Consider the following 9972-nt stretch of genomic DNA (forward strand, 5'->3'; position numbering starts at 1 on the left):
ACGTTAAATGCTGGTTGCCTAACAGGAGAGATGAGACATCTGTGGTGATTCATCCAATGGTCTATCTTACTACAGAATTGCTTACAAGGATAACATTGCATGAGCTCTAATTCAGTGTTTATCAAGGGTAAATATGCACCCTTAGGGTTTCCAGACAATGAGGCAGTTCCTGTATGCCTTCTGCGTGGAATTCTGGCTGATAAGATGCCTGGGTGACCCCACCAGACACAGCGTCTGCCGTGGTTTGAAATATTTGTCATGGCGAAGCTAGCTTCTCATAAATAGACACAGTCCTAAGGCATATCTTAAGAGACTGTCGCAATATTTGCGTTTTCTTATATATTGCTTAAAGATTCTTGGGCATGTGCGCCTTTTGTCTGAACTGACTGTGATGACTATTTCTGGCATCTTCTGCAAAAACAGGTTATCTGGTCGTTTTTATTACTTTATACACAATTACAAACCGTCCGCCTTCCAAAGTGAAAAGAACTTCTGGGTAAAGCGTAATAAGCCTGGGATGCGAGGGATGGCTACAACAGCTGCTTCGTGAAACAAAATGAGACCATATCCTTCTCCACATTTAGTTGGTGGCAACAAATTGTGAGGCTGGCAGTTTCGTTTCTGATGCAGAGTAAAGAAGTGAGTAATTCACTTTCGTCCCAGGGTGGGTGCCTTTGTCATTTTAAAATTAAACTGAGTTTGAATCTGCCCTGCAATGTTTTTTCTTATTTTATTTTTTAATTGAGTAGAGTTGATTTACAATGTTGTGTTAGTTTCAGGTGTACAGCAAAGTGATTCATTTATATATATATATAATATATATTCCTACATATAATATATATTCTTATATATAACATATATCTACTCTTTTTCATACTCTTTTCCATTATAGGTTATTACAAGATACTGAGTAGAGTTCCCCGTGCTCTACAGTAGGTCCCCGTTGTTTATCTATTTTATATCTAGCAGTGTGTATCTGCTAATCCCAAACTCCTAATTTATCCCCCTTCCCTTTCCCCTTTGGTAACCATGAGCTTGTTTTCTATGTCTGTGAGTCTGTTTCGGTTTTGTAAGTTAAGTTGCTTTGTATTATTTTTTTAGATTCCACGTATAAGTGATATCATAGGATATTGGTCTTTCTCTGTCTGACCGACTTCACTTAGTATGATCATCTCTAGGTCCATCCATGTTGCTGCAAATGGCAAGATTTCATTCCTTTTTATGGCTGAGAAGCAACCTAAGTGTCCATCTATATGTGAATGGATAAAGAAGATGTGGTTTATATATACAATGGAATATTACTCCTCCATAACAAAGAATGAAATAACGCCCTGCATTCTTTAAATGAACTGGGAACACAGATTTTCTAGAGAGGAATGTAAGGGAGAAAGAAACACCCTGCAGACCTCATAGCTGCAGGGCTGCCAGCAGCCAGTTCCTTCAAACGCCGTGACCGTAACAGGGTGACCGGATGGGTGTCTTTTCCTCAGCAGTGAGGAGCGCAGAACACATGGAAACTTTCTGGAGTTACTGGAATTTTTATGGGCATCACAGCTGTCTGAATGCTGTATGCCTGGCCAACTGGCTACTTTCTCTCTTTTATTTTTTCAGATCCTTCCCTTAATTTGTATTTGGACGTTGCAAATGATGTTTCAGGATGACTTTAGAATACTGTTACCGCGCCCATATGTTCCAGCAAAAATTCTATCCTTTATTCGGCCCAGTGCTTAATGCATCCTAAGATGTATGCACACACGCACACACGCACACACACACACACACACACACATACACACATATACGTAGACATTATGATGGTTAATTTTATGTGTCTTGATTGAGCCACAAAGTGCCCAGATATTTGGTCAGACATGATTCTGGGTGTGTCTGGGAGGGCGTTTCTTGATGGGATTAACATTTTTAAAAAATTGAAGTAGATTTGATTTACTATGTTGTGTTAGTTTTAGGTGTAAAGCAAAGTGATTCAGTTACACATATATGTATGTTCTTTTTCAGATTCTTTTCCATTATGGTTTATTACAAGATACTGAATATAGTTCCCCAGGCTATATACAGTAGGACCTTGTTGGGTGAGGTTAACATTTGAATCAGGAGGCTGAATAAAACAGACTGCCCTTCACCACGTGGGTGGCCCGCATCCAGTCGACTGAAGGCCTGAGGAGAACAAAAGGATCCACTCTCCCACAGAAAGGAAGGAACTTCTCTCTGTCTAACTGTCTTCAAACAGGGACATCTGTCTTCTGCCTTCAGACTCAGAGTGGAGCTGACATTATCAACTCTTCTGAGCCTGCGGCTTGCTGACTATAGATCTTGTGGCTTCTCAGTTTCCATAACTGCGTGAGCCACTTCCCTACGGCAAATCTCCTTATATATACATCACTACGGTCTGCATGTTTACGTTCTCCAAAATCCACATGTTGGAGCCCTAATCCCCAAGGCGATGGTATGAAGAGGTGAAGAGGGTAGGAGAGTGGTGCCCCCATGAATGGGATTAGTGCCCTTATAAAAGAGACCCCAGAGAGCTCCCTCACCCCTTCCTCCGCGTGAGGACACAGCAAGAAAATGTCCGTCTATGAACCAGGAATCAGGCTCTCAGCAGACACCAGATCTGCCAGCAGATGTTGAAATCTCACCCTCCAGAACTGGAAAAATAAACGTCTGTTGTTTCTAACCCACTCAGCCTGTGGTACTTTGTTATAACAGCCCAAATGGGCTATACGTATATGTACCAAATATGCAATAATAATATATATTATTGTTTTATGTATGATAATATATATACTTATATATAGACATATATATAATATACGTTATATATATTACATATATATGCCTTATATATTATCATATATAACATGTCCATCTTATATCTAACATTGAATATAATATATGTTCTCTGGGGAATATATATATATATATTCACAAATTCACACACATAGATCTATCTGCATATACAGATGCAAACGCATATTCATTTCCATTTCCAGCTGATATATTACAACCCAAAAGCATGGGCAGGTTAAGACCCCACGTGGAAGGATGGAGCCTGTGAACAACGGCAGACAGGCATCTGCCAGCAGGTAATTTCTTCTCCCTTCCTCTGTTTGAGGGTCAGTTCCTTCTGTCCACGGGGAAGGGGGTGCCTGAGACAGAGCAGCCAGCCTTGCTCATACCCAGAAGTGGTAACCCCGCCTTGCCCTGTCTCTCCCTCCTTCTCTGCCTCGGCCCCTGTTCCCCTGTTCCCCCTCTTCCACTTCCTTGGACCAGCACCGCCTCACTGCTTTCTCCCTGCTTTCGGGGGGGACCCCACCTAAGACATGGACCCTTGAGCTCACTGAGGCACCAGCATCCACAGTTCCTCCCTGAGCTGCGCTTCTCATGCCTGGTATTTCTCGAAAATGCTCAGTGGTAATTGGCGGAGGGCAGGCACGGTGCTGGGGCAGGACTGATAAAAATGAGAAGCTGCAACCCCTACCCTCACATCGCTCAGAGACCACAGGGCAAACGGGGGATGAGGAGGGAAGTGAGACCAGGGCTATCATGAAATGACAGACAGTGCAAAGAGACCATCTAGGGGGCGTGCCTGGCCCTGATGGGGGGATGCCGGGGGAGTAGCGGGAGGGGGTGAATCTCTGGGGCTGATTCCAAAAGCAGAGGCATGTGTGCCTCAGGGGGAGATGTTAGGGGAGCATTTCTCGGGGCAGAAAGCCGCAGAGGGATGCTGTAAATGAGATTCAGGGCAGGGTAACGTCCACGGTGCAGATGTGGCAACGGGTCCTGCAGTGCGGGGAAGAGACACATAGCTGCTGATTCGGGACCACGGACAGAGACAGAGGTGACACAGGGCGCCGGGGCCTTGCAGGCTTCCTGGGCGACTCTCTCAGTAAGGGACCGATCTTTGGGAACTGAACAAGCCTCTAATGCACCCTGTATCAGGGTCTTCCCAAAGTTACCTATTCGAACACCCTTGGTCTCCTCAAGAGAGAGGCAAGGAGACTCGGGGTGGCAGGACAGTAGCAACCGGAAGCAGAGGAACGGAGTTCAGGCTCCAAACAGCCCAGCCGGGGACCGAGCGGCCAAGACGGCGGAGCAGAAAGACCCCGAGCTCACCTCGCCTCACGGACACACCAAAATCACAACTCTGCAGGACAGCCATTGATGAAAAAGACTGCAACCTACCAGAAAAGATCTTCTACAAACTAAAGACAAAACAGCCAAGTCTGTTTGTTTTCCGCCCAGAATCTGAAAGGGTTCCAGGAGTCTCCTCCCTCCGGGATCAATCGTACGGACCTGGTTTGGGTTGGGTCACCACCTCTTGATCAATAAGCCCCGCAAACGATGGTGACAGCAGAAGACGGTCGTAGAGAAGCTACTCGTGAATCAAAAAGATCCTTTCAACGATGGGGAATTACCAGGGGGTGGGAAGCCACCCAGGACTGGCTAAAACTAGTTTATTGCGCCTAAAACTAACTTATTTTTTGTGTGAACTGTTGGCGATCTTCAAAAGAAGATATGCAGTGATATGAAGGTAACGAATAGACAAAGGAATGAACAAAACAAGCATGGATCCACCAGCCGCTTCAAACGTCAAGAACATTTCCAAATCATTATTACTCTCTGGGATCCCCTTTCCTTTCAATGCTCCTCGAGAACCACTCCCACCAGAGTTAAGTATTTTCCCAAATTTTATGTGCAATAAGAAAATAGTAATGACTTCCCCACAGATCTCTGTATTTCTCAATAACATATTAGTATTCCATTCTGCTTGCTTTATTCATTGAGAGCACACTGTCTGGTCTTCTGTACTCTTTTCTCTCAACTGTGCATTTCTAAAATGCACGAGGACGTTGCCTGTATATTCAGTCAACTTGCTTCACTTCTGTACAATATTCCACTGTCAATCACTTCACACTCTATATATCTGCTCTCCTGCCAACAAACACGTGGGTTGTCTGCAGGTTGCGGTACTAGAGGCATTACTCCTGAGAACATGCTTATACACGGACACACATGCAAGACATTCTCTATAGAGTTTCTACCAATGAGGGGAACTTCTGAGTCACCTTCAGCTTTTCAACACGGCGCCAAATGGATTTCCAAAGCAACTGTACCAATGTACAGTCCCGGCAGCAAGGGATGAGTCTCGTCACTGCTTGCATATGCATCAACAGAGGGTTTTATCCATGGGCAGAGGCTACTAACTGATCCCAAACCAAATTATCCCTCTTCTCAGCTTGGCAACACCTCCCAGCGGGTCTCAGCATCTGATGTGTCTGTGTGGTTGGGTTCTGGCTAAAGGAACGCTGAGTTGAAGGATGTACACCATGGAAACCTCCCATGGGTAAGCGTGCACGTGTTTTCTCTCTTTCAGCTGTGCGGCACCGAAGCAACGGCAACAAAAAACACCAAGAGCAACAAACCAACAAATGAAAACAGGGGTACCTTGGGAGGCAGGTGTCGAAGATGGCAGAGGACCAGTTTGGCCAGGAACCTGGATCTCTCACTCCCCGCCGGGAAGAAATCTCCTCAAGTAGGAACACCTGCAAAGGACGAGTCATTTAAAATAAATAAACTGTGATTGCGTTAAGTCTATGAAATTCCCCGGTGTCTTTGTCAAAGCAGTTCGCATTACTCTCACCAACACACTCCCCGACTTCCTAACTGGATCAACCTCCTGCCTCTCCAATGACAGCGTAGCCAATGTGAGTTTCTCATTTTCAAACACGATTGGTTGACTTTTCAGCTGGTGTCTCACCTGCGTGATTCCACTTCTGGGAAGCCCGAATCTTCTTGTATGTTGCTCACCTAGAGAATGTAAAATAATTGTAAGAAAATATAAGACTATGCAGATATGTGTATATAAATAGCTGTAGACTTCTATAGCTATCCTACATAGGGGGTATAGGAGTATGTGTAATAAACATATTTAGAAATGTGGCAATTTGGGAAATTTTTCAGGATTTAGCTCTTTCATATCAGGGCTTTTTAGAATATCTAGGGAGCCGCGTGTTCTGAGGGACGTATATTTGTGCCCTGATTATGAAGGGCTTTACACTGGTATACAGAATTTTATGTGGGTATCATTCATGCCCCTTAGAATCTTATAATCAAAAAAAATTCCAAAGATTAAAAACCCATTAGCCTTATTGTAACTAGATATTCCTGGGTGATAGCCAGCCTCTAGACGAACACAGTCCTGTAGAAGTTTCTGCAATGTTGGAATAACGTTCTACGCTGCGCCATCCAACATGGCGGCTACCCAGCACTTACTTGAAACACAGCTAGTATGACCAAGGAAGTAAGGTTTCAAGTTGTCTTTTATTTTAAATCATTTACATTTAGTTAGACAGGGATGACTACTGGCTACCATGTTAGGCCACGGGAATACATCTCTAGACCCTTCCCACTCAACACGTGGACCACCATTAGCATCACCTGGGTGCCAGCCACGAATGGATGTTCTCAAGTCTCGCCTCGGACTTACCATGTCAGACTCACATGTGAGCACGTTAAAGTTGAAGAACACCATGTAAGAGTTGTTTCACACAGATTTCCCATGTTTCTTCTCCTTCCTGAATCTGTCCCAAACAAAGCATGGTGGTGTCCTTCCATTACCCAATGACAATGACACCACCCATGCCTCTACCTGCAACTCCTTCAAATTCAGCTCATCTGTGCTCAAGATTATCAAGCTATTCCTCATTTTGTTTCTAAAATTAGAGCAAAATGTGCTGCACAATCTTTGCACTGTTGTGTAGCACCACGTGGTACCTGACATAGAATGGGGAGATGCTTAATATTGTTTCTATAAGAAAATGACGTCCAATGAATAATTGGTTGAAGCGAGCACCAATATGCTACAGATTTCCAACACCAAGCACACTGTTAATGAAAACAAACACACCGCGGCGTGGTCCCTTCAGATGAACCCTTGCCGAGACTTTTCCCATGATGGCGTGCGTCTGATGCCTAAGGCACAAGCATCTCTTATAAAAATTCCACCACCCACCTTATCACAGTTTTCAGTCACACGCTGTTAAACTTGACTGGACCTGACATGGAACTATCCTTCTGCCCAGAAGGGCCTTTAATACATGACGTTTGATCACTGTAAAGGCCAGGTTGCTTTTATGTCAGTAGCAATTTGGAGGAAAACCATTCAAGGGGCACAAGAAATTGGGTTAACAATGGAAGAATTAACTGGGAGGTAGGGTGGGTAATTACTCTCAGAATAATCATGGGTAACAATTCTGTAGCACCTACCGTGTGCAAGCATCAGACTAAAAGTCTGACGTGCATTAACACCTTGGATCCAGCATGACCAGGACATTGATGGAAAGAGGCCACTGGGAGACCAGTCAGAAGGAGGCGGATTCAGTCCCAGGAGGGAGAAACCCAAGTGTCGCAGTGGGTTTGGGGAAAAGTGGCTGGGCTGGGTACTGCTTTGTTGGTAGATTCTCTAAGATTTACCATTACTCGGATCAGGACAGAAAGAAAGGAATCAATAAGCACCAACTTCCAGATTTTGACTTGAATAATTATGTATATATACAGTTGACCCTTGAACCACACAGGTTTGAACTGTGTGGGTCCACTTCTAAGCACATTTTTCCCACTAAATACGTACGACAGTACCACACGATCCAAAGTTAGTTGAACCCTGGTATATGGAGGAACCATGGACACAGAGTGCTGACTATAAGTTATACTCGAATTTTTGGTGCCCTGAACCTCCACGTGGTTCAAGGGTCAACTACAGTGGGACCATTCTGAGAAGGGGAAACGTGGAGGGTAAGAAGAGATTTGGAGGATTTTTTTTTTAGAACGGGGTCGGGGGGTGGAGAGTGTAAGCCGAAGTTCTCAAATGATTAGAACAAAGCCGTCCTATCCCTGAGCTGCTCTAAATGATCACAAGGCGGGAAATACCACAAATAAGGTAATGTGCCTAGGTCGGGTTTTCTCTTTTAGAGAGAGGTCGACCACCATTTTCGTCCTGGATTTATCCTCTTTGTCAACGGCTGTGAGAATCTTTCATGCATTTCTCAGTGGCTCACCTGTTCCCCATGGAGCCCATTTGTGCTCAGAAGACAAGTTGGGTTCCATGATGCCAGAACTAGTGGTCAAGGAGGGTGGTCCCTGATGCTCCCCTAAATCTTCACAGAGACAGAGATGTCTGCCTCCAGGCTCTTATCCCAGCAAGTTCAACTCTGGCTTGTCATGATTCAGCTCCAATCAGACACACCTGGCGGCTTGTGGTACAAGGAAACGTCTAAGCCATGGACCACCCACCATGTTTGATGTATCCATTGTAGGTGTCATCAGATGGCTACAGGTGTTGGCTCTCCAGTTTGCATACCCCATGGCCATGCTACCACTGGGGTCCTGCCACCCGCTAGCCAAGCTTCCATTTCTTCCGAACCCAGGCTATTTAGAGAGAATCATGGAGTATATATGTCAACCCCAATCTCCCATATATCCACCATGGATACTAGGTATAAAATAGATCACTAATGAGAACCTACTGTGTAGCACAGGAAACTCTACTCACTGTTGTGTGGTGACCTAAATGGGAAGGAAATCCAAAAGAGGCGACATATGTATATGTAGAGCTGATTCACTTTGCTGTACAGCAGAAACTAATACAGTATGGTAAAGCAACTCTACTCCCATAAAAATTAAAAAAAAAAAAAGAGAGAGAGGGGAGAGAAGATGGCGGAAGAGTAAGACGCGGAGATCACCTTCCTTCCCACAGATACATTAGAAATACATCTACACGTGGAACTGCTCCTACAGAACACCCACTGAACGCTGGCAGAAGACGTCAGACCTCCCAAAAGGCAAGAAACTCCCCCCGTACCTGGGTAGGGCAAAAGAAAAAAGAAACAACAGAGACAAAAGAATAGGGACGGGGCCTGCACCAGTGGGAGGGAGCCGTGAAGGAGGAAAGGTGTCCACACACTAGGAGCCCCTTCGCGGACGGAGACTGCGGGTGGCGGAGGGGGGAGCTTCGGAGCCACGGAGGAGAGCGCAGCCACAGGGGTGCGGAGGGCAAAGCGGAGAGATTCCCGCACGGAGGACCGGCGCCGAGCAGCACTCACCAGCCCGGGAGGCTTGTCTGCTCCTCCGCCGGGGCGGGCGGGGCTGGGAGCTGAGGCTCGGGCTTCTGTCGGATCGCAGGGAGAGGACTGGGGTTGGCGGCGTGAACACAGCCTGAAGGGGTTAGTGCGCCACGGCTAGCCGGGAGGGAGTCTAGGAAAAAGTCTGCAGCTGCCGAACAGGCAAGAGACTTTTTCTTACCTCTTTGTTTCCTGGTGCGCCAGGAGAGGGGATTCAGAGCGCTGCTTAAAGGAGCTCCAGAGACGGGCGCGAGACGCTAAGGCTGCTGCTGCCGCCACCAAGAAGCCTGTGTGCGAGCCCAGGTCACTCTCCACACCGCCCCTCCCGGGAGCCTGTGCAGCCCGCCACGGCCAGGCTCCCGTGATCCGGGGACAACTTCCCCGGGAGAACGCTCGGCGCGCCTCGGGCTGCTGCAACGTCACGACGCCTCTGCCGCCGCAGGCTCGCCCCGCCTCCTCCGTACCGCTCCCGCCCCCCCGCCTGAGTGAGCCGGAGCCCCCGAAGCAGCTGCTCCTTTAACCCCGTCCTGCCTGGGCGGGGAACAGACGCCCTCAGGCGACCTACACGCAGAGGCGGGGCCACATCCAAAGCTGAACCCCGGGAGCTGTGCGAACAAAGAAGAGAAGGGGAAATCTCTCCCAGCAGCCTCAGGAGCAGCGGATTAAAGCTCCACAAACAACTTGATGTGCCTGCATCTGTTGAATACCTGAATAGACGACGAATCATCCCAAATTCAAGAGGTGGACTTTGGGAGCAGGATATATTAATTTTTCGCCTTTTCCTTTTTTTGTGAGTCTATACGTGTATGCTTCTGGGTGAGATTTTGTCTCTATA

The 9972-nt window shown here is 46.5% G+C and overlaps 1 long non-coding RNA gene across 1 annotated transcript; it reads left to right on the plus strand.

Annotated features, from left to right (window-relative positions):
• The first annotated feature begins 208 nt into the window (after nt 1-208).
• Nucleotides 209-5548, plus strand: LOC137756832 (uncharacterized). Its single transcript, XR_011072262.1, has 4 exons — nt 209-639; nt 2017-2464; nt 3009-3101; nt 5393-5548. It is a non-coding gene; the product is annotated as an uncharacterized lncRNA (long non-coding RNA).
• The last annotated feature ends 4424 nt before the right edge of the window (nt 5549-9972 follow it).

This window comes from Eschrichtius robustus, chromosome X (genome assembly GCF_028021215.1).
Source record: "Eschrichtius robustus isolate mEscRob2 chromosome X, mEscRob2.pri, whole genome shotgun sequence".
Lineage (NCBI taxonomy): Eukaryota > Metazoa > Chordata > Mammalia > Artiodactyla > Eschrichtiidae > Eschrichtius > Eschrichtius robustus.